Source organism: Peromyscus maniculatus, chromosome 6 (assembly GCF_049852395.1).
Source record: "Peromyscus maniculatus bairdii isolate BWxNUB_F1_BW_parent chromosome 6, HU_Pman_BW_mat_3.1, whole genome shotgun sequence".
In the NCBI taxonomy this organism is placed as follows: Eukaryota; Metazoa; Chordata; class Mammalia; order Rodentia; family Cricetidae; genus Peromyscus; species Peromyscus maniculatus.
The window spans coordinates 88977727-89003559 of NC_134857.1; the positions used below are offsets into that span (position 1 = coordinate 88977727).

General features: G+C 48.8%; 1 protein-coding gene across 1 annotated transcript in view; it reads right to left on the reverse strand.

The window, feature by feature from the left end:
* Elapor1 (endosome-lysosome associated apoptosis and autophagy regulator 1) overlaps nt 1-25833 on the reverse strand; it is an 85409-nt gene that overhangs the window by 46311 nt on the left and 13265 nt on the right. The window lies entirely within an intron of this gene.

The window sequence follows — 25833 nt, forward strand, 5'->3', positions numbered from 1 at the left end:
CCCTGGCACCCAAAGATTCCAAGGCCCCTAAGAGAACTACATTAATTTCAATCATTTCTCCCGACCTGGCTGTGGCCCAGCCCCTCAGAAGTGCATTGGTGCATGTATGTGATTCTCTTTGCTGTTGTGCACGCATGATGTCCCGTGGAGGCGAGGAATGGGGTGACTGAGGATAGACTAAGGGTCGCCACGCAGCTCAGCTGGTAGAGTGCTTGTGCCGCACGCTCAGAGCTCTCAGTTTGAGGATTACAAGTCCAAGGCTGTCCCCAAACCCAAAACAAACAACAACAGCAACTAAAGAGTTTTTCTTGGCCAAACAGTAGAATTCAAGAACAAGGACATTCTAAATGGAAAGGCTGGCGCACGCACGCACGCACGCGCGCACACACACACACACACACACACACACACACACACACACGCGCGATTGTCACACAGAGTTTTATTCCCAGCTCTCCTTCTGCACAAAAGGACTCTGAAAACTGCCATCGCATCATAGAAACGTCATCTTTAGGCCAGCAGGGGAGGTGCTGTCTTCCCGCACACCTGTCCGCATTTCCCGGTGCTAGGCCACTCGCTGTCCAGCTGCTTCCCCTGGAATAAAGCCTGATACCGGTAGCATCGCCTGCAAATCAAGCATGTAGCGAAACACCAGGAAGCACTACTCGGGCAAGGCGACACAGCTGATGTGGCAAGCACCTCAGCATTTCTAGGCCTTCAGGCCGCCCATCAAACCGCGAACAGATGGCTTTTGTTCAGAGAAGTGTTTCACAGTCCTGATCCCCTTGGTTCTGCCGAGTGTTTCACGGTCCACGCTTATCTCGTATTGTTACGGTATCTATAAGCAAAGCAGGATGAATGTCCCCCTTCCAGCCACACAAAAGCAGGACCCTACAGCACGCATGATCGCCAGGAGCTGAGGCTGACCACCGGACAGGCTGAAGTCTGCTGAGCTAGCCTATCAAAGTTTACTTTGGTAAAAAGCATAGTCTGTGTTAGCTATCCTAAGACGCATAACCTTTCCACTTAACAACTATAAGATCAAAGTGCTGAGTATAAAGAAGCACTGTGCCAGAAGAACTGACTGCAACTTTTTCTCATGTGCTAGGCTTAAAAAACGGTGTGTCTTCTCAGAAGCAGCAGGATCTCAGATTTGCTGAAACATGGTGAGCACAGTGTTTCCAATTCTGGGACTCTGGAAACTTAGTGGGAAGAAAGAACTATTGTAGACTATGTTTTCCTTTTCCTCCCTTGTAAATATTTGCCAAATACATTTTGTCAGCCCAGCACAAAGTCCAAGCTGGACCAGTGTGACTTGGGCGGCAACCTGAACTTGACATTTTCACCTTCTGGAAGAAGATGCAGAATGGAAGATCAGCAAATTGTGGCCTTAATGTTTGGTTTGTTTGTTTGTTTGTTTGTTTGTTTGTTTGTTTGTGACAGGGTCTCACACAGCCCAGGTTGAGTTTGGAACTGTGTGTATTTTTTATTTTTGTGTATGAGAGCTCTGCTTGTCTGTCTGTTCACCACGCACATGCCTCATACCCACAGGGTCCAGAAGGCATCAGGTCCTCCGGAACTGGACTTACAGATGGTTGTGAGTCTGGCAATTGAACCTGGGTCCTCCAAAAGAGCAGTAAGAGCTCTTAACTGCTGACCCATGAGCCCTGAACTCCCTTTTTAAAAATTACACTGATTTGCCGTGTGTGTTTATGTGTGAGTGGGTGCAGGTGCTGTGGTGTACACGTGGAGGCCAGAGGACAACTCGGAAAACTCAAGTTCTAGTCTCCCGCCATAGCTAGTTAGGGTTACTATTGGTGTGATAACACACTGTGACCCAAGCAGCGTGGGGAGGAAGGGGTTTATTTGGCTTACACTTCCACATCACTGTTCATGATCGAAGGAAGTCAGGACAGGAACCCAAACAGGGCAGGAACCTGGAGGCAGGAGTTGATGCAGAGGCCATGGAGGGTGCTGCTTACTGATTTGTTCCCCACGGTTTGTTCAGCCTGCTTTCTTATAGAACCCAGGACCACCAGCCCAGGGGTGGCCCCACTCGTAATGGACTGAACCCTCTCCTCAGTCACTAATCAAGAAAATGCCTTACAGGTGTGTTTACAGCCTGATCTTATGGAGGCCTTTTCTTAATTGAGGTTCCCTCCTCTCCGAGGACTTTAGCGTGTGTCAAGTTGACACTATGCAGCACAGGGTCCCGGGGATTGAACTCAGGTTGTCAGGCTTGGCAGCAGGTGCTTTTACTGAGAGCCATCCGGTGACCGACCCTAGCCTTGGATTCTCTACATAGTCAAGGATATCCATGAATTCCCAGGTCTTCTTGCCTTCACCCTCAAATGTTGAGAATTACAGATGTGCACCACCACACCCGTCTTCTGAAGTTTAATGTTTTATCAGAATTTATGGCTTTGGATTTAAATGTCAGTTTCACCAAAGACCATCAGGATGGGGATTATTTTGTTCCCAGGGTTACTATCTCTCTGGTTCTCCTTTTCCTCATGGTTTGAGTTGTTTCCTTGTCTCAGAGATAAATATCCTGTCGCTGGGGGATGAGTAGGCCAACTAAATGTGTCGTGAGTTCAGTCCTAAAAATGATGCTTTCAAAGGGTCTTGTTGTAAGAACAGGGGTTAAGTAAAATCCACAGTAGGCATATTCAGTAGAGATCTGGTAAGGAGGCAGAAGGGACTCTAGCCGTGAACCCGATGGCCCTGGCCATTTGTGGAGCTTTCGGAGTTTCCAACGCCCACCTCATTTGAGCCTCACAGCTCCCTAGGAGGCAAACAGGGCAGAAGCTGTTTTCTCCATTGTAAAGTTGGCTGTCCACGGGATGAAATGGCTAGCGTGTCCAAGGTCACACAACCTGTAAGTCACTGAGCTAGAACTCAGAGCATGCCAGCAGGAATCCTCTCCCACTTTTATAGGCCCGGCCAAACACAAAATTCACACTGGGCCAAATTTCACAGTCAAGTCTAGAAGTTAAGTATGATGCTATCAGTCATCTGCCGGCGGCCAAGTGAGGTTCGCTCCTGAGGCTTGAGAATTGGTGTTAACATAGCTAATCTACTCAAGCAGATTATTTTAATTCACTCCAATTGCATTTGGCCTTTTGAAGGCACACGGGCCAAATCCATTCCTTCTCACTGGCTTTCATCTGCTGCCACCAGGTGCTATGAGGCAGAGAGATTTTCTGGGAGAGCGGAAGTTCTGAGCCTTTGAAAATTTCCCTTTTACTATGTGTTAATTTTCTTCACGCCACTTGGGGAGAGTCACAGCACCCCAAGTTGCCAGCCCTGCTGCAGCGGTTTGCACACTCCGCCGGGCTTTAAGATCACACGGTGGGAGACGAGCTTAGGCACAGTTAGAGCAGTGGGACCTGGCGCGGTTCCTCAGTTCCGCTCACTGTCCTGTGACGATATCAGTTCCTCAAGGATCTGAGTGACTTTTCTCATTGCTATGGCCAAAGAGCTGGCGAAGAGCAGCTTAAGGAGCCGGAGTCGATTTCGGTTTGTGTTCCGAGGTTACATGGTCCGTCTGTGTGGGGATGACTCGGCAGTAGGAACGCTAGACTGCTCCCCCCCCCTCCCCGCCCCCCATGCCGGTGGACCGGAAGGCAGAGAACAGGGAATGCCGTCCCTCACCCGGGCTTCTCCTTTCCCCTCCTTATTCAGACAAGGACCCCGGCCCACGTGCTGATGCCAGTCACCTTCCGTGTGGGTATTCCCTTCCGTCAACCGTCTCTAGATGTTTCTTCACAGACGCACCACTCGACGGTGTGCCTCACGAATGTCCTAGGCATCTCTTTCCAGGGTTTTTCAATGTTATGTGTATGAATGTTTTTGCCTGCCTGTATGTGTGTGCACCACGTGCATGCCTGTGCTGAAGAGGTGAGGCGAAGATGATAGATAGTTCCCCTGTGACTGCAGTCATGTGGGGGCTGGGAATCGAACCCAGGCCCCCAGGTAAGAGCAGCAGGAGCTCTTAACCACTGAACCATCCCTCCACCCCATGTCCTAGACATTTCTTGATTCCATTAATTTGACACAACTCACTATCGAATCGACAGTATCTCAATTACCCAATCATCTGCTTTTGAAAGTGTACAGTTGGCATACTACACAGATTAGCAAAGGACAGACAGACAGACAGACAGACAGACAGACAGACACACACACACACACACACACACACACACACTCAGTAATCTGGCCAGCACGTAACTTCTCCCTCCCTCCACACATAGGTATACGACACACATCCAAACTTCAGTGTCTACACAACAGAAATTGGTTATTTCCTGTTCCTAGAGAAGTAATAAAAGAATTTAGAAATGAGGGTGGGGACTTTTAATTAATCCACGCCCCATTCCCCACCACCCAACCAAGTCATGCTCCTGGGCCCTCAGGAAAGGACAGAGGAGAACCTTCTCGCTGGAGTTCAGGTTGCCTGACATTGAACTATCTGTTGGTAGCTTTGTAATTCATTCACTTGACTGGCGGTGGTGGTGGCGCACACCTTTGATCCCAGCAGAGGGAGGCAGAGGCAGGTGATCTCTGTGAGTTCAAGGCCAGCCTGGTCTACAGAGTGAGTTCCAGGACAGACTCCAAAGCTACACAGAGAAACCCTGTCTTGAAATGCCCCACCCCCCGAAAAAAAAAGAATTCACTCACATAATATTTTTAGTCCTTGTTATCCAGGTATTAAACGCACTTATGGAAGAAAATATCAGCAGGTCAGGATGGTATCTGAATGGAAATCTGTCCTTCCTGAGCTAGAGATGCCACTCAGTTGGTAACAGTGTTTGCTCTGGGATCCATCTCCAGTACCGCATGTACTGTATGGTGTGGTGGTACAAGTCTGTGATTCCAAAACACTTGGGATGCAGACAGAGAAGGAACATAAGTTCAAGGTCATCCTCAGCTACATAGGGAGTTTGAGGCCAGCCTGAGCTGCACAAGGCTGATGCAAACAAACAAAATCAGGAACCTATCCCTTTCATCTTCCTCTTTTTCTTTCAAATAATGTGTCTTATTCTTTTCTCTCCCCTTTTAAAATGATTATCAGGTCAACACACTAAATTTTAGAGATTGTTGGTGATCTACAGTTGGCATCCTTTCGGGCTGTTTGGTTGGCATTCACTGTGGGAGATAGGGAAGGTATACCCCGAGAAGCTGATGACATAAAGATACGGTCCACAATGCAGGTAGCAGGAGGCCCATAAGTGCTCTGGCTTCTTTGGGGTGCCTTAAGTAAGAGGTAATCCTGATACCCCACTACTGTTTCAGAGTGCTCAGTTTCTCCAAGCCTCAGTTACCTCATGGAAAAACAGGGACACGGGAGTTGAGGTTGTGGGGTGCCTTAGTGTGGGGTCTAACCATCAAGAGAGGGAGTGTATTTTTTTTTCTCATGTGGACTAGGCGAATTCAATCAAGATGATTGATGTAGGCCAAGCATTTGGTCATCACACTGGCCTCACACTCAGAGATCTGCCTGACTCTGCCTCCCCAGTACTTGTATTAAAGGTGCGTGCCACCACTGCCTGGTAATCAACCTTTTTTAATCTTAAGAAAAAAAGCTGGTGTGGGCCTGGTGAGGTGGCTCAGTGGTTAAGAACATGGGCTGCTCTTCCAGAGGACCTGGGTTTGATTCTAGCACACACATGGCAGCTCACCACCATCTGTAAACTTCAGTTCTAGACCGAAAACCCTCTTTTGACCTCAATGGGCACCACATACATGTGATGCTTACTGATACATGCAGACAAAACACCTCCGCTGGAAACAGTGGTCCCTTTAGGAGGACTGGGCACTAGGTGGACCGCCTTGGTGGGACTGTTGAATGAAGCGGCTCTCCTGCCGCGGGACAGCATATGGCCCATGCTAGGCCATTGGATACTCTCCTAGGGTAAATGAGAGATGAGACGCAGGGAATGCGGACACTTAGTTGTAGCAGGAATCTTAGAGAATCGTATTAATAAAATCAAACCTGTGAGCCAGGTATTGGGGTGAAGCTGGAAGATCAGAGAGACAGAACAAGCCACAGCTACCTCACCTCACAGGATCCTCAACTGGTCTTGTTTCCTCAGACTGGAGGCCTTTGAGTCCTCATCTCAATGGGTCTCAGCTGAATTGTTGTTAGAAGCCTAAAATCTGAACCAGCCAAATGCTTCTAGTTTCTGGTCCTCATGCCTTATATACCTTTCTGCTTTCTACCACCACTCCCTGGGATTAAAGGCTTGCTTCCTGGGATTAAAGGCGTGAGTCACCATGCCTGGCTATATCCTTGAACACATGGATTTCTGCCTCTGGAATGCTAGGATTAAAGGCGTGTACTACTACTGCCTATCCTCATGTTTAATATTTAGGCTGCTTTGTCTCTGACCCCAGATAAGTTTATTAGCATGCACAATATTTGGGGGAACACAACACCACACTTAGTCATTGAGTAGAAACCTGACAGGGGCTGGAACAGTGAAGGGGACAAGACAGCGAAGTAGGCTGCTGTCCAGAAGCCCTTCTTCCCAGTTCAGCCTGGCCATGGCACAGAGTAAAACAATTACACCAAGGGAAAGAACCGAGTCAGAAAGCGAAGAATACCGTATGTGTTCACGTGTATTCGGAACCCGAGCAGTCAGAGAGAGAGCAGAACTGTGGTTCCTGGGGACTGGACAGAGAAGGAGGGATTGTGTTCCTGAAAACTGCAGATGACGGTATGACAGTATGAGCATCCTCCAAGCTAGTGAGCAGAACATTTACAAAGGGCTAAGATGGGGGCTGGAGAAATGACTTGGCAGATAAGAGCACTGGCTGCTCACCCGCAGGACCTGGGTTTGATCCCCAGCACCCACATGCAGCTTACAACCATCTGTAACTTCAGTTCTAGAGGATCAGATCCCTTGCTCTGGTCTCTCCAGGCATCAGGCATACAAGGGGTGCATAGACACGCATGCAGGTAAAACACCCATGCACACAAATAAATATATTAAAATGGCTAAGATGGTAAATTGTGGTATGTGTAAAACTAATAATTACAAGTTTTTAAAAATTACATTAAGTGATTAACTTATGTGTGTGACTCAGTGTGCATGTGTGTTAGAGGTCAGAGGACAACTTTCAGGAGTCAGTCTTTTCCTACTACCGTGTGTAGCTCGGGGATTGAACTCGGGTCCTCAGGTTTGGCTGAAGGACCTGTACTGGGCCAACTCACCAGCCCTGAGCTATAAATTAAAAAGGGGGGGTATGTTTTGACTGGGTGTGGGAGCACAAACCTGGAATCCCAACCCTCAGGAAGCTGAGGCAAAAGGATTGCAAATTCAAGACCACTCTAAGCTAGATGTTTTAAAAATTAAATTTCAAATGGTGTATGCCATCAATCCTGGAGAACATGCCCAGCCTCAGAGTTATTCTGTTACAGAGGCTTTCCCATGGAAACCTGCAAGTCTACATTCAAGAGAGAAGGCTCCAATTGTTTCAGGGGAAAAAATGTATCCAATTATCATTGAGTTGACTAACTGAACTAAGTGTTTACACCAAGAATGAGCAGTGGGAGACAACATGACACACATCACGTGGTCCTACTAGCTGTGCCCCCCGGAGCGGGACTCCCTGAGGCTTACCCGACAGCTCTTAGCAAATTCTTAAAGCATTCTTGTTGCAACTGTGCAAAAAGTATTAAGTGCTGAAATAATGTTTTGTTTGCAGACGTTCTGGTCCTTTACAGTTAGAATATTTAAACTCTGGCAATACTGGTGACATGGAACATGTCAGGTCTTCCACATTCTAGGGAGACAGACACTCTCGACGTTCGGAGTCTCGAAGCTCCGGGAGCTGAGAGTCCCAGTTTTCACAGAGATGTGGAAACCCTGTGGTGTGCTGATGAGAATGGGGTGGGGAGGAGACATCAAAGAGAAATGTAACAGTGTCGCATGCTCTTGTCTGCCCCCATCTCCCCAGCAGAAGCGCTTGGTGCCCAAGGACTCTGACAATGACAGAGACATGTCTCTAACTCTAAGGTGACGCTAACCACTGGACAACACTGGTTCTTTTCTGACTGAGAGAGGCTTGAAAGCTGTAGCAAGCAGACACTTAGCTTTGGGCTAGAAATAACACCTGCAATGGCAGACTAGAGAGGACAGATGGCCGGCGGAAACACCGCAGGGACAAGACTCGGTGACCCAGTGGCAGTGGGGGCATCCTACCCTAGCCATCTTCCTGCCAGGGCATTCCTCCCGGCTGAGCTGCCAAGGGTGCTGCTCACAGATGGCCTGGGTTGGCAGCAGAGTCAAAAGGCAGGCGGGGGGTCTGGGGAGATGACTTAATCAGCCAAGTGTTTGGAGCTCAAGCATGAGGATCTAAGTTTAGTTCCCAAGAACCCACATAATCCAGGCCAATGTATAAACTCTCAAAGAATCGTGGGGCGGTAGCGGCGCACGCCTTTAATCCCAGCACTCGGGAGGCAGAGGCAGGTGGATCTCTGCGAGTTCGAGGCCAGCCTGGGTGACAGAGTGAGTTCCAGGACCAGCTCCAAAGCTACAGAGAAACCCTGTCTCGAAAAAATAAAACAAAACAAAACTACAACAATAACAACAAAACACTCTCAAAGAATCAATAAAAACATTATATATTGTTTTAAAAAGCCAGACATGGTGGCTTCTGTCTATCGTCCCGGAACTGGGGAGATGGAGTCCAAGGATCCCCTGGCCTTTCTGGCTACCTCATCGGGCTGAATCAGTGAGCTGCAGCTTCAGTGAGAGACCCTGCCTCAAAAAAATGAGGTGGGAGCCGGGCAGCATTCACGCATGCCTTTAATCCCAGGCAGGCGGATCTCTGTAAGTTCGAGGCCAGCCTGGTCTGCAGAGCAAGATTCAGGACAGGAACCAAAACTACACAGAGAAACCCTGTTTCGGAAAAACATAAACAAATAAGGTGGAGACAAATCAGGGAAGACATACCAATGTCAGTGTTCAGTCTCACACATGCATAGACATGTGCATATGTACCTGGACACACATGTGCACACATGGTAGACAGATAGACAGACAGGCAGACAGATGATAGAATACAATAAAAAATAAAAAAAGAAAAAAATAGATATGCTATAAGCCCACCAAGAGAAAAATAATTAATCCCACACCCAATTTTACTTCACTCCTTTATTTATGGACCTTTATGCCAAGGCTGACTCTCAGCTGGCCATAGCAAGAAAACTCACCCTGATGGAGACCCAGAAGTAGGTCATCTACTAGTGTACCAAGTTCCCCACAAATGTGCACTGCCTGCTGGGTGAAAGGTGGCCTGAGAGAATTAGTTTTAACATTTTGCTGTATCTCTTCCCAGATTATTCTTCTGTACATGCGCGTGCTGGGTGGGGTGAGCAGGGCAGGTGGTGGTGGGTCTTGAACTCAGGGGTCTTGCATATGCTCCACTGGTGAGCTGCATTTCCAGTCTTCTGTGTGGAGTTTCTACAAAGTGAAGGGCCGGGGTGAGGCTCCGAGGTGGAGCAGACGCTTAGCCCGCCCAGAGCCCTGGGTTTGTCCCTGGAATCGTAAACAAGTACAGCGTGAAGGTTGTGTGTTTGCCAGTTTGTGCTGTGACTTTTTTGTTTGCTTTCAGGTCGTTGAGAATGCTGTCCCGCGTCTTTAATGATTAGGTCACAGCTTCTTCAACCGTTCTCTGTTGTCGGACACCGAGTTTCCTCCAAGTTCTCTTTGTTTTATGTTGAACTCCAGTGATGTTTCCTGCTGCTTCCTTTGGGTTGATTCCCAGGAGTGGAAGGATCAGGTTCAAGACAACGAGTTTCTTTAAGACTCCTGTTCAAGAGGGGAAACTTACAGGAGAGACCGGTCTTTAAAAAAGTTTGTTGTTGTTGTTTATTGTCTTGTGAGACGATGTCTTATGTAGCCCAGGCTGGCCTTAAACTTGTGATGTAGCTGAAGATGTGAAAACTGCATTATGGTAAGATCCAAATTTATTGTCTTTATGACTTTTTTTTAAAAACGAGGTCTTGCTATCATCATATACCTACCTCCCGCTTCCTAGTAATAGAAGTACAAATGTATGCCATCATGCCAAGCTTTTAAATATATATTTCCAAATATCAAAATAGTACAATGGGTCCTGTATGCCCATTACCCTGCTTTAATACTTCCCATTTTGCCAGGCAGCGGTGGTGGCCTACCCAGCACTCAGGAGGCAGAGCCAGGTGGGTCTCTGTGAATTTGAGGCCAGCCTGGTCTACAGAGCAAGATCCAAGACAGGCACCAAAGCTACACAGAGAAACCCTGTCTCAGAAAAAACAAAAAACAAAACAAAACAAAACAAAACAAAAAAAAACTTCCCACTTTCTGCTGTTCTTGTTTCATCTACTTCCCAATAACTTCTACTACTCTGCCCATTGGGGATCACTTTATACAGAGCCTATCATTCGTTTACAGTAAAATGTACACACATTTGTGACGCACAGATCTCAACCATACCATTTTAGTGGATGAATTTTATTGAATGAACTATTAACAGCTACTGAGAGGTTGGTGGTGGACAAGGGCTAACTCCTGTCTCCCCTCTCCCCAGGGAGAACCTAGAACCAGGCAGGAGTCTCCCCTCCTGAGTCTTTGAACCTCAAAGCCATGGCTGTGCAGTCCCACTCGCCCCAGGAAGCAGGCCGGCAGGGCCAGGGTTTGTCCCGGCTGGGAGGGGCGATTCTCAAGAACAGGTTCTTAAGCAAACTTGAGTTTTTGCTAGAGCCAACTGGGACTAAGGCCTTGGGTTCTGGGGGAGGACACTTCCCACCCTCCCCTCACCCACAGGCTCACCCGCCTTCTCCTCTCAGAGTCCCTGAAGAGCAGTTAAAAGGAGATCACTTCTCCTTTTGGAGATTAAGCTGTGTCAAGTGGCACTGAGCTGGGGACACAGGCCAACGGGTAGTAGTTGCTTCTTGGCTCAGAAAGCACCCATCCGAGACTGGAGCAGAGCCCGTGGACTTATGCCAGGTCGTGGAAGCCTTTGGTTCCCTCTCGGTCTCTCCACCCCCTCATCCTCTGTCAGGAGGACTTGTCCTCTACTGAGAAGTAGGAATAAGCTCCACTCAGCTCAGAAACTTGGAAAATCAGAGAACGTCTCAATGTGAAACCTAAGTCCCCATCATGAGACTTCCAGACATATCCCGAGCTGGATGTTTTCGTGAACGACCATTCTTTATTCTTTTTGCGCTAGGATTTCTCAGCTTGAACTGTGGTGCATGCATGGGCTGAGGCTCTGGGGCGTGACAACCTTAACTCCCTTGTCCGTTAGGAAGGCCAGGGTAGGAGGATTTTTTTCCTATCACTCTCTAGCTTGTCCAACTGGAAATGGGGGAGAGCAGCCACTTCTTTGCTTATCGCCTGCCTCCCCATCCCCGCCATTTCAGGACCACTGACACATCAGCACCAACCTTCTGGCGGTCTGTCTGCTCATCAGAAATGTCCTGGACAGTATGCTTGGATGTCTACGTCACCTTCCCTCTTTCAGGGCTCAGTGTTCTAAGTATTAAGTATTGGGCTCAGAGGCTAAGAGCACCGGCTGCTCTTGCAGAGGGTTCGAGTCTCAGCACCCACATGGTGGCTCACAACCATCTATGACTCCAGTTCCACAGGATCTGATGCCCTTCTGACCTCAGAGGGTCAGAACATTGTACACAAAAATACATGCAGGCAAACTATTCATGTACATAAATAAACAATTATTTATCCCATTTGATATGCTAATTTCCCACAAGATATGGTTCTTAGCCTGTGGTTTCTAGACCACTTTCTGTGCGTGACAAGATGCAGAATTCAGCCATGTATGTTTTTCTGGGCAGCAGGTCCATACTTTTCATTAACTATCACTTCCTCTCTACCCAGAAAAACATAAAAACCTGTCATGATAGATTAGTAAGTTAAGGTCATTTAATATTTTACTAAACCAAGGTTGTAATACTTCAGCCAAGCAATTTTCAAATTATGCTCCAGAACCCAAGGGTTTAGAAAGACAGCCCCATCAAAGGGCAGTAGAAAGCTGTCCTTTTAATGGAGTCACATGTTTACACTTCTTGGGTGAAATTTTGTTTACACTGAAAGTTTCACACTACAGAACAATTAAGGGGCCGACCTGGGCTGGCCAGGGACTCACTTCTGATCCCCCTGTCTCCACCTCCCAAGTGCTGGGATCGCAGGCACATAGCACAGTGCCCATTTCTTAATTATATCTTACATTTTGATTTGTGTATGTGTGTGTACGCATGTGTGGGGTGGGGGTGGGGGTGCACACTTGCCGTGACATGCACGTGGAGGTCAGAAGACAAGTTGAGGAAATCGGGTCTCTCCTTCCACTCCTCAGATCTCAGGGATAAAACTCAGGTTGTCAGGCTTGGAAGCAAGCGCCTTTATCCACTAAGCCATGTCACCAGCCCCAGGCCTGGTTTTATGCGGTGCTGGATCAAAGCCAGCTTCAAGTATGCTAGGCAAGCCACCGACTGAGCTACATCTCATCCCAGAACACCAGCGTCTTTACTTGAATGTTAGGCACCAAAGGAGAGTGGCAGGGTTAAGGACACCTTAGCGTTTTCCTCTGCCCTGATTGGCCAGTTGTGTCCTCCACTAGCATCTAAGACCTCCTCCCCCCAGAGCAGGCACCAGACGCAGCAGCCACCCAGCAACAGGCCTCAAGCTGCCTGGTCCTAACCAGCTGTCCTCCACCATGTGAGGTTGCCTAGCAACATGGCATCAGGAGTACTGGGGGGTCCCAGGTTAAGGAGTCTGGGAGAACGCTGGCCTTAGATTGCTGCTTCTTAGCATTGCTCTTTTCTTCTCTGGGTTTCTGGCTTCTCCTTTGACCCAAACCCAAAAGAGGCCACCCTCACTCATCCCAGGGGCACACTGCACAAAGCAGGCCTTGGGCTCCCCCCTGCCCTGGACACTGCCCCGCTATCCAATCTGTCTGTAGCATGGACGGTCTGTTTTGAGCACAGCCTTGGCTCCTGGGAGACCCTGAGCAGTCTTCTAAGGAAGAAGGAACTGGAGTGGTAATAAGACACTGACTGATGGGCACTTGACTGGGCACCTGGCTGGGCACTGGCATCTCATACATCTGTAGCCCCCACAGCCCTCCTGAAGTCTTGCTACTTTTTTCCCTGCTGATTAACTTTCCTGTTGACAATGACAGTGCCCTCCCCTAGAACTCACTGGACTACTGCTCCCTTGGATCCAGCGTGGGGTTTTTTTTCCCCATAGAACTTACTACCTTCAAACCCATTTTATAACCTGGTTGTTCATTGCTGCATCCCCATGCCAGATCAGCTGTGAGCTCCACTGGACATGGCTGTTTATCTTGTTCACAGATGTAGCACGGATGTCCGGAACAGAGGCAGATGTAGCGGCTGCCCACAGGATTTGTTGAGTGCCTGGATGACTGAACATCTCTGGAGCTATGCAAGGTGATGGGATTCCAGCCCAGAGGTCTGGACCCTGCTCTTGTCTACCAACCCACCCTGCAGGGTTGTGGGCATCAGATCTCCCTAGTCTATACATTGGGTATGTCACACTTTGCTGAGAGGACCAAACAGCTCACCCCACACCCCCAAATCTGGGCAGCAGCGCCCATCTCTCAGGATGATTGTGAGAATCTGTTCAGGGAAGTTCTTGGAAGCTGGGTGTTAAAAAAAAAGTGAGTGAAAGGGGGACATAGAATCCTTGCCCACCCAGCTTGTATGAGGCTTAGGTTCAACCTTCCAGTTCAAAAGGAGGAGGAGGAGGAGGAGGAGGAGGAGGAGGAGGAGGAGGAGGAGGAGAAGAAAGAAGAAGAAGAAGAAGAAGAAGAAGAAGAAGAAGAAGAAGAAGAAGAAGAAGAAGAAGAAGAAGAAGAAGAAGAAGAGGAAGAAGGCCGCTTATTGCTAGGACGTGCCTGCCTGAGGGGGTCCCTAGCAAGCCCTTGGGTTTTTGGTGTCCCTATCAGAGCTGGAACAAGTTAAGGAGCCCTTGATATAGCTGCCTGTCAGCAGTGCCCTGCCTGCCTGGATCTCCCAGCCCTGACTCACCCTCTTCTTCGCTAATCTCAGTCTTCTCATACATATGGAATAACATCTGTCCTTTCTCGCCAGCAGCTCCCCAAAGCTAATCTCTCCAAGACAAAGGCTGGCTGCTGACACTCCATAACTGCGGCCAGGTGCAGAGGGCTTTTCAGGGTTGGCTGTAAATATCCCTGGGATTGAAAAGGCTTTGTCACCAAGAAACAAAATGCCCCTTTAGAAAACCCCACCGTTTTCTCATAGGAGGGAGGAGGGCACACATCTGTCTAGGAGGCAGGGCTCTCTGAGACTGGATTTCAAAGATGTGTTTCTCTTGCTTTTTAATGAGAGCAACGTGTTCCCCTGGATTGTTTTCACCTGAGCTCTTAACCAAACACGAGAAACCAGGCCAATGAGGGTAAGACTGTGCGAACCTGTCCGAGGACATGGCCTGTCTGGATGTCGGCTGTTTGAGATAGAGAGCCTCAGCCTGGAGGATGCACATCTCCAGATACAAGTCAACAGACAGGCCTTTAACTCCACTGCAGACACAGCAAATACCTCCCAGCCACTACAAACCCTCAGTCTCCTGGAAGACTGGTCCTCAGACCCTAGACCCCTGAGGACACCCACATGTGCTTTCAAGAGTCCTAAGACCTCAAAACTTTTTAAAAAATAATTTTATTTTCTTAAACCAACTGTAGGTTCTCAGGGCGGAGGCTGTAGCTCAGTGGATTGTTTGCCCGGCATGAACAAGGACCCAGGTTCAATCACCAGGTGTGATGGCACATGCCTATCATCCCAGCACTGCAGAGGTGAAGACAGCAAGATCAGAAGTTCAAGGTCACCCTGTATCACACAGGGAGTTTGAGGCCAGCCTGGGCTACGGAAGACCCTGTCTGGGTGTGCTGATGCACACCTTTAATCCCACACTCAGAGAGGCAGAGGCAGGTGGATCTCTGTGACTTCTAGACCAGCCAAGACTAAGTAGTGAAACCTTGACTCATAAACAAAACAACAAAGCCCCAAACAAAACAACAATGAAAACAAAAACAACCTCCAGCAAGCAAACAACAATTGTAAGTTCTCAAAACCGAGAAGAAAATGGATGTTCTGGGTGCTCCCAGAACTCTACCATCAACCTCCCCAACCCAAGCGGGTAAAGCCATGGATGTCTCCTTATCACTCAGATCCACTGTTGACCTCTTACGTTCCATGGCTTTGGACAAATGTGTAAATGCTGTGTGTCCATTCTGTAGTATCATATACACGATGCTACCTTATACAGTGTGTCACTGTGCTGACTCCTCTGCCCATCCCTTCCTCCCATTTCCTGGCAACCACCAGTCCATCCGGTCACAGAGATGGTGCTGCAGGGTACAGGTTTTTCAGAGCGGCTCCTCCACATCTTTTCACAGCCGGATAGATCACTTCGAAATAACTTAATATTGTCATTTGATGCTACCCTGAGGAACTAATTTGGGTTCGAACCCAGCACCACATAAACCAGATGTGGTGGTACGCACCTATAATCTCAGCATTTGGAAGGTGGAGGCAGGAGGATCACAAGGTCAAAGTCATCCTTGGCTACAGAGTGAGTTTGAGGTCAGCCTGGGCTATGTGAAGCCCACTCTTCAAAGTATTTTTCTTCATATAGATGTTCAAAAACTTCATTTATACTAAATTAAGAATACATATATGATGTCTCCCTTAGAGAGAAGATTCTTTGGCAGGGTTTTCAGAGCTGGGGAAAGGGGGACTTTTCTGAAGCAGCGTTTGGTACCCCAGGCAGCAGCTGACCCTGAGCTGACCCTGCCTGCTCTGCTTTTCTCAGATTACTCTGGCCCATGGGGGGCGGGGAATCGTTAAAGGGGGAGTTGGAGAAATCCTAGTCAGCTGGTTGAGGGGAGGTGACAGAAGCGGGGTCTCGTTCTAACTCGTGAGGTTTTTATCTGAACTTCACAGACCTGTGAAGCGGAGGCCCGAAGAGACACCTGTGCCTCTGGGTTTTGTTTGATGGGAACTGCACTGGTGACTAAGGGGGTCTCCACTGTGCTTGTAAAAGAAGTTCAGAAGAAAGATCGGAGGCCGTTCTGCGGGCACTCTCATCCTCGGCCATTGCCAAGTGTGGCCAACCGAGATCTGGCCCAGCCTCCTGCCGGTCACCGAGAGAATGAGGTGGCTGAGCCTCCTGAGATGAGAGATTTCCTGTGATAGCTTTAATCGTCAGCTTGACACAATCTGAAATCACCCGAAAAGAGTCTCAACAAAGGACTGTCTGGATCCTGCGGGCGCACAAGGATCTCTGTGAGAGATTGTCTTGATTAAGGATTGATGTGGGAAGACCAGCCTACTGTGGACGGTAGCATCCCCTGAATCTAGGTCCCAGACTGTATAATAGTAGAGAAAGCCAGCTGGGTGGTAAGTGTGTGTGTACAAGTCCGTTTCTCTCTGCTCAACTGTGGGTGTGATGCAACCAGCTGTTTCAAGTTCCTGCCTGCTTGTCTTCCGGGAAATGATGGGCTAGAACCTGGAACTGTCAGTCAAAATAAACCTTTTCTCCCGAGTTGCTTTTTGTCAGGGTGGGTTTTTTTTAATTATTTAATTTTATTTTATGTGCATTGGTGTGAGGATGTCAGATCTCCTGTAACTAGAGTCACAGACAGTTGTGAGCTGCCATGTGGGTGCTGGGAATTGAACCTGGGTCCTCTGGAAGAGCCAGTGCTCTTAACCACTGAGCCATCTCTGCGGCTCCTGTGAGGGTGTTTTTCACAGCAACAGAAATGAAAGTAGAATACTTTCTGTGGTCAAGCCGATCCAAAGGTAGACAGATGCCCTGTCTATGCTTAAGCAGGTTCCGCTTCTGCTGGGGCCAAGATCCAGGAAGAAAGACAGGCAGGTCATCGGGGTTAGAGGAGAGTCCTGTAGCTTGACAGTTTCCGCGCCCCAGAGTCCATAAGCCAGAGAATCTAGTCTCCCTGTGCCCTAGCTAGTGTGATCGTAATTCTGGAAACATACACACTGGTGAAGGAAAAAAGAATGAAGACATTTCTCACATTGCCTTTGGACTTCTGACTCTATTGCTATGTGGAAATATTCATTGTTAAAAAAAAAAATCAGGCCGGGTGGTGGTGGTGGCGGCGGCGGCGGCGGCGGCGGCGGCGGCGGCGCACACCTTTAATCCCAGCACTCGGGAGGCAGAGGCAGGCGGATCTCTGTGAGTTCGAGGCCAGCCTGGTCTACAAAGTGAGTTCCAGGAAAGGCGCAAAGCTACATAGAGAAACCCTGTCTCGAAAAACCAAAAGAAAAAAAAAAAATCAAAAATCTAATGTTTACCATTTATCCCCATGGAGAGACTTGGGTTTCTAACCGGTGAAAGCATCAGGCGAGAACACTGTTCTCCCCACTCCCACCCCCATTCCGCAGCACACCCCCACCCCCACTCCCACCCCATTCTGCAGCGCACCCCACCCCCACTCCCACCCCCATTCCGCAGCACACCCCCACCCCCACTCCCACCCCCATTCTGCAGCGCACCCCACCCCCACTCCCACCCCCATTCCGCAGCACACACCCCCGTTAGTCTTTCTGCTCACTCTTCACATCCCACCAGCCCACCTTGGCCCCCTTTCCCGCCCTTCCTGGTGCTGGCCCGGATTCTTCTAGAAGATGAGAGCGCTGTCCTCCATAGCACCCAGCAGCGACGGGCAGCTGCCATATTGGGTGGCTGCGGCTGAGGCCGACACCTGCTTAAACAGTGGTGTCGTCGACTCCTGTTTCTGACGGACGACCTCTGAGCGTCTGTGCTTGGCCTGTAGTAGACACTTCACAGAGGTCTGGAAACGTGTCATATGGTTTTGGAACTGGCTGAGGTCTTTAACCCACTCTGAACAGTGCAGACGGCCCTGCTGCACCAGCAGGTGGTTAACACCACTGCGTCTGCGCCGGTGGTTCTCAACCGGTGGGTCGCGACCCCCGCAGGGTCACATATCAGCTGTTTACATTATGATTCACAACATAGCAAAATTACAGTTATGAAGTAGCAATGAAATACATGTATGGTTGGGGGGGTCACCACAGCATGAGGAGCTACCACAGGGTCGCAGGCAGCATTGGGAGGGCTGGGAACCACTATTCTAGGAGATTAAAAATATTTAGCGGGCTGGCTGGGGGTGTTGTTCAGAAACAGAACACTTGCTTAGCCTGTGGACGGCCCTGAGTTAGATCCTCAGCACCGCAAGAACTAACTAATGAATGCACTCCATACAATAAGGAGCAAGACGGAGAGAAAACGGGGAGCTGGGCTAGAGGCAGCACTCAGCTGGTGAGGGTCTCATGCCTTGCAAGCATGAAGGCCAAGTGTGGTAGACTGTGCTCCTACCCCAGCCCTGGGGAGACAGAGACCGGTGGATGCTGGCGCTGAAGGCCAGCCAGCCTAACCGAGTTGGCCAGTTCCCAGCCAGTGAGACACACGGTCTCGACGACAATGACGACGTCAGTGGGTACTGCCTGTGGGAACAGCACCTGAGGGTGTGTCCTCTGCCTCCGTGTATCCGCACACACACTCACACGCGCACACGTCCTTGTCGGCCTCTTCTCAGTGCACCCTGCTAATGGTGCACTGCTGCACCCCACCATGCTTGTGGTAGTCGGCCAAAGCTGCTGAACATCCCCCCCATCGGGGCGGCCTCAAACCACAAGCCTTTGCTGCCGCACAGTTCAGGATACCACAAGTCTGAAATCAAGAACTCAGCAGGAGATAGCCCCTGAAGCGGGCAGGGGGAATACATTCTACACTGCTGTCCTCGCTTGTGGGGACCACCAGGAATCGGGGTGTTCGTTGGCTTATTAACAGTGTACTACTTTTTTTTATTTTGAGTCAGTGTCTAGCTATGAAATCAGGCTGTCCTAGAATTGATGATCCCCCTGCCTCAGCTTCCTGAACACTGCGGTTACAGACAGGTGCTACCATAGCTTGTGAAATTCCTGTCTTGACATGGCAGTTTTACTGTGTGTACCCCTAAGTCCAAATTTCTCCAACCCTTCTTAAGAACAGAAGTCAGATTAAGCCCCACCCTAATGTTCTTATCAGGATTTCATCTGCAGAGGCCCAGTTTCTAGATCAGCCCACACTGGGGTACACTATGGATACTCTACCTTACACAGAAATATTTGAAGGACATGGTTACCTCAGTATAATGTCCACACATCAAATTTTCATAGACAAAGAAAAGCATGGTTCTTAGTCCTGTGCTGTGAAATTTAATGATGTCTTCTAGGTGGAAAAAAAAAAGTAGAACATGAAAAGATCGAAGCACAGCCTGTATGCCTGTAATCCAAACACTCAGAGACAGAGACAAGAGGACCTGGGATGTCGCCTGCTTGGAGCTGACAGTGGGCATGGAGGACTGGCATGGTCCTGCTTCCCTTTTGGGTATCGTATGCAATTGTAGGATTTCCAGAAACTTTTCTTCCTCCCCCAACCATTGTGCTGACGTTTTTAAAAATTATATCGATTATGTATTTATTGAGACAGGGTTTCAGGTATTCCACATAGCTAGATGGCCTTGAACGTCTAATCTTCCCGCCTCCACCTCCCAAGTGCTGGGATCACAGGCATGAGCCAAGACACACAGTTTACACAATGCTGGGGGCTAACCCAGAGCTTTGTGTGTCCTAGGCAAGCACTTGACCAACTACATTACACGCCCAACGCCCATTGTCACTTTTCATGCAGGAAATACATTTCTCCTCTATGTTCAGATGTCCAAGGTCTCACAAAATCCCAGCTGACCTCAGACTTGATATGTAGCCTAGGCTATCCCAAAATTCTTGATCCTCTTGCTGCTTCTTCCCAAGTTCTGGGATTACAGTACCATTGTGCTGGCCTTAACCTCCTTTTTTTTTTTTTTTTTTCTCTTTTTTTTTTCCCCCAGAGCTGGGGATGAATCCAGCCAGCACCTTGTAAACGCTGCAGTTCTGCCTCTGAGCTACACCCTCAGACTCCACACAGCACCATTTTTGAAACAGAGGGAAGGGAGACAAGGGTACCCAGAGACAGTTCCTTAAACCAGAATTTCCTTCAGGTTTCTTCTGCTGTAAATGATGAGACCTCCGGGGAGACAGCTCCAAAGAGAATGCCCCCATTCAGCTGCATCTTTTGCTTTTAAACCGGGAGAAGAAAACTGGCTGGCCTGGCCTCTTAGGATAAGACTGCCAGGGTATGGGGCTGGAGAGATGGGAGGACCCAGGTTCACTTCCCAGTATCCTATATGGTGGTTCACAACCATCTGTAACTCCAGTTCTAGGGGATCTGAACCCCTCTTCTGGCATCCTCAGGCACAGGCATGCATGCGATGCACAGACATACAAGCATTCGAAACACCCATACACGTAAAAACATTTTTTTTTTTTTTTTTTTTTTTTTATGAAAAGGCAGTGAGGGCGCTTTTAAAGCTGCCCCGGCCTTCAGCCTGTAGTGATGGAGGAAAGGCTGGCTGGACTCTACAGAGATCAGCTACATGATGAGAGCAGCAGCTGGAGAGCAGGCCCGGCAGTCACCTGTCTTATCTGTGAGCCAACAGGATGGGCACACATGCCAGCTGTTCACTAGGCAGATGCTTGTTTGTGTTACAGAAGGGCTGGGCTCTGGGAGCCTTGGCAAGACCGTTTTCATTTCTTTTAGGAACCCAGGAGCATGTCATATGCCAGGGAAGGCATCTGCCGCTGAGCTGTGTCTCCAACTGTTTTGTTTTCTTTGTTTGTTTAGATTTTTTTTATAAGACAGGCTGTCATGTGGCCTACGCTGACCTTGTATTAGCAATGCAGCCAAGAATAACCTTGAACTCCTGACCTTCCCCAGCCCCCATGAGAGCTGAGATTATAAGTATGGACCACCATGCCTGGCCTATAATCTGAGTTTTGAAAGAAGCCGCTTTTCTTTTGGGGGAGTTTTGGTGGTGGGAGGCAGTGGCATCCAGACCGCGGGCAATGGAGAGCAGTCAGGGCCCTTAGGTCTGAAAAGGCTGGTTCAAGGCCTAGAGTCAGGCCTCAGCACTGGGCTCCCGTGGAGAAGGGGAGGAGGTTTGCAGGTTTGCAGGGCAAAACCGTGAAGGCACCGAAGCTAAAGCGACAGGAGGAGCCCGGCCACCCTTCACCCTCAGTCTTCCTTGGAAACTGTAGTTTCATCCACTGTGCAGAGGGGAGGTACCTCTGGGGGAAGCAGTTTCGTAGAAAAGAAGAAAGAATGGAACGTGTGTGTGTGTGTGTGTGTGTGTGTGTGTGTGTGTGTGTGTGTGAGAGAGAGAGAGAGAGAGAGAGAGAGAGAGAGAGAGAGAGAGAGAGAGAGAGAGAGAGAGAATGAGTATGGAGGCCATAGGTGAATGTTGGGTGGGGTGTCTTCTTCAATAACTGTCCACCGGATTGTTCTTGAGACAGAGTTGTCAACAAACCTGGAGTCTGCTGATTTGGCTATACTGCCTGCTCAGTGAGACCCAGGAATCCTCCATCTGTTCTTCTCCAGCTCTGGAATTACAGGTGTACACTCTTGGGCACCCCCCTTTTATTTGGGTGCTGGAGACAGGAACACATGTCCTCTTGCTTGTATGGAGAGCCCTTTACTACTGGAGCATCTTTCCTGCTCTTGTTCTCTCTTAAGACCTTTTTTTGGAGACAGGAAGAGGATAGCGGCTGCGTTATCCTGGCTGGTAAGTAGCCTGGAACTCACACAGACCAAACTGGTCTCGAACTTGCAGCCATCCTCCTGCCTCTGCCTCCTGAGTGCTGGAGTTACAAGTGTGGGCCACTGCCCTCACTCAGACAGGACCCTGACACGAGAGCCTTAACCCACTCCCTTCTCCAAAGTCCTCAGTCTTTGTGGCTTCTGCTACCAGGTGAAATGCTCCTTTTGTCCCGAGCTGAAATCTGTGAGCCCACACCCGTGCTGTTCCCATGTTCCCTGCCCGCCACCCGGCAGCCCACCCATTCCCACCCTAACCCCCTGAGCCCAGCTCATCGCTCGGGCCGTGAGTGCACACTAGCACCTCACACTTGGCCGGAGTGGAAGTGGCTTAGGTCCCAGAATGAAATTTGGTGGAAAAAAATGGAGGCAGAATGCCAAACACCCCTAATTTCCAGGAAGGCGTTGAGAGGATTGCTCTGCCTTTCAGTCCCGGGAGGAAATGGACAGAGACTGCCACTCCTTTATTTTATAACCACCCATAAACGAGCCGCCTGGGCTTCCCTGCTGCTCGGACCCGTGCCAGCTCTCAGAATGGTTAATACGCAGCAATGAAGCACTGTAGCCCTTTTTAAGTTGAGACAAAAGAAATTAGAGGTTTAAAAAATATGCTCCATTTCTACGACTTCCAAAGTTCCGTTAAGAGGAGAATTGTGTTCTTGAATTCTGACTGGAACAAAGAAGGTCCTACCTCACTCAGAGCTGGTTTTGGTAATTCCATTGTTAAAATACTGATGGGCCACCCTGGTCTACAAAGCGAGTTCCAGGACAGCCAGGGCTACACTGCATGTATGTCTGGTGCCTATAGAGGTCAGAACAGCGCATCAGATCCCCCTGGAACTCAAAATCTGGAGTCTTGGGTGGTTGTGAGCCCCCAGGTGGGTGCTAGGAACCAAACTTGGGTCCTCTCTGCAAGAGCAACAAGTGCTTATAACTGCCTGAGCCATCCTCCAGCTCCCCAACCCTTACTTCTTCTGTGACCTTCTCTTTAACACTCTAGCCCACAGAAATGACTTTTCTGTTTATCTGAGTCAGTTTTTTGTTCTGAGAGGTATTCTTCCCTTAGACACCCCACCCTCACTCTCAAGAGTTTTCACTTTTCCCTAAGAAACCAGCACTGATGGAGACTGGAGAGATGGCCCAGCTGTTTAAGAGGGCATACTGTTCCTTCAGAGGACCCAGGTTTGGCTCCCAGCGTCCACAGGGCAGCTCATCACCTCCAGCAACTCCAGTCCCAGAGGACTGGAAGCCCTCTTCTGACCTCTGAGGGCTCCTGCACATGTATGGTACACATACCATGGGATGCGCATACAAACACTTAGACACACACATGCACATAAAATAAATACTGTTTTTAAGGAAGAAATCTACACTGACTTTGCTCAAAAACTTTTTTCTTGGCCTCTATCTCTTTCTCTCTCTTTTTGAGTCTCATGTGTCCTGGAACTTGCTATGTAGTCTAGAATGACCTTTGAGCTCCTGATATTTCTGCCTTCACCACCACACCCAATTTCCTCGGTGCTGGGAGGGACTCAGGGCTTTGCGACTGACAGGCAAGCACTCTGTCAGCTGAGCTCTACGTGCCCAGCCCTCACCAGCATTCCGGCCCTGGAGAGTTCCCATACTTCACACTGGTATACCAGTGTTTCCACATAAAATCCTGTCCCCTTGGGACTTAGAATGTAACTTTAGTCAAAACAATATCTTTGTAGGTATAATTAGTTAAACTGAGGCTATCTTTAATTAGGATGAGCCCAAATCTGTGGTGGTGTATGCCTTGATTCCTAGCAATTGGGTGGTAGAGCAGGAGCATATCTGAGTTAGGAGCCAGCCTGGTCTACTGAGTGAGTTCCAGGACAGCCAGGGCTACACCGAGAAAAGTTGTCAAGAAGAAGAAGAGGAGGAGGAGGAGGAGGAGAGAAGGAGAAGAGAAGAGAAGAGAAGAGAAAAGAAAAAAAGAAAGAAAGAAAGAAAGGAAGGAAGGAAGGAAGGAAGGAAGGAAGGAAGGAAGGAAGGAAGGAAGGAAGGAAGGAAGGAAGAAAAGAAAGAATTAGGATGAGTCCTAAATTCATTGTTTAGTGCCTGGTATCATTAGTTTCTGAGAAGACAGCAACACACACAAGAATAATACCATGGCCTCATAGAGGCTGCCAACCAAGGGACACCAGGATGGCCAGCAACCACCAGGCTCAGGGAGGAGGCAAGGAAGAATTCTTCTCTGTGGCTCTCATGGGTGGAGGACCCCTGCTGCCATATTGGACTTGGACTTGTGACTTCTGGCTTCTGGAACTCAGAGAATTCCAGTTGTTTTGTTTTGGTTTTTTTCTTTTCTTTTTTTTTTTTTCAGACAAGGTCTCACTATGTGACCCTGGCTGGCCTGGAACTCTGCCTCCCCAGTGCTGGGTGGGATTGAAGGCCGGTACTAACTACCATGCCTAGAAATCCCAGTTTTGTTTTAGAGACGAGGTCTCACTAGGTAGATGAGGCTGGCTTCAAATTCACAGATCTGCCTGCCTCTTCCTCCGGGAGTTCTGGGTTCAATGGCATGCACCTGGCTATTTTAAACCACGTGATTTATAGCCCTTTGTCACGAGGACATCGGGGACTACCAAAGCCGATTACTGTGATGGTTCCCCCCCCCCCCCGCCCCCCGCCCCCATTTCTGCAAACCCCTTTCCAAGGAAGCTGATTAGTTTCTTGGATAAATGAATGCTGAGATGCTGCAGCTTGCCTGAGTCTAGAAGCCTGCTGGGCTGGGATCCGGAGCCAGTCCCCAGTGTCTGCCTGGCCGCTGCTGGCTCCCGTCTGACCCCATTCTGTCACACACTTCATTTCACTCCGTAACTTCCTGCCACTGCCTGTTCCTTTAACAGCCATGGATCTTCAGGTGTGGAGTTCCTGCCATATCATTCTCTCTTTTGTTTTTTGTGTTTGTTGTTTTTGTTTTTTGTTCATCACGTTCAGTAAATAACTTAGAGGCTGGTGTGGTGGAGCACGACTTTAATCTTAGTGCTCCAGAGGCAGAGGCAGGTAGCTTTCTGTGGGTTCAAAGCCAGCCTGGTCTGCATAGTGAGTTCTAGGCCAGCCAAGGTTACATAGTGAGAGCCTATCTCAAAAAACTAACAAAAAAGTAAATAACTTGGTGCATAAATTATTTTAAACTTTGGAAGATTAAAGTTATGAAATATAAGGGGCCAGTGAGATGGCTACGGGGGTGAAGGTGCTTGCTGTCAAGCCGATAACTGGAATTCGATCCCTATGTTCCTTCTGCCATAAGGAACATACAGATTCCTGCAAGTTGTCCTCAGACCCCCACACTCATACTGTGGCATACTTGCACTTTCTCTGCAAACACACACACACACACACACACACACACACACACACACACTCTACATAATTTTTTTAAAAAAATTTAAATATCAGAGAAAAGGTAAGTATTTTATAGAATAAACAATGATAATCGGCAATTTCTAGAGAGAATCTGTTATTGATATTTTCAAACGCTAAGTTCTCTGGAACCAGGTACTGATGTGGACAATATTTCTCAAAAGTCCAAAGAAGAAGAAAAAAATCCAGAACCTGTGTAGGGTGGAGGACGAGAGCCACAGCAAAGGGAAGGGGACATTAAGGGACCACTCTGCCGCTTGACGGGCATATGCGGAACATCTCAGAGGAAGAGGCATCTCCTTCCCTCACCAGACGTGCGGATCCCAAAGGCTGTCCAAGTTCATGGAATCAGCTCTCCTGAATCAAGGGCGGCAGGCGTTAGTAGGGTACTCTTAAGGAACGCCAGGTGACCTGGCTGGCCCTGCCTCCCTGGATTACAGGCGTGCTTCACCACAGCCCGCTCCGCCATTTCTTCAGGATGCTTTTCTAATGGCTGACAGCCTTCTTTGTGTTTTAACAAGCCACAGTGGTGTGTTCGGAAAAATCTGCGCTTCCTGATAGTACAGTGACTGCAGAGGCTAATCACATACATATACATACGTGTGTGTGTGTGTGTGTCTGTGTCTGTGTGTGTGTGTGTGTCTGTGTGTACACAAGTGTATATACATATATA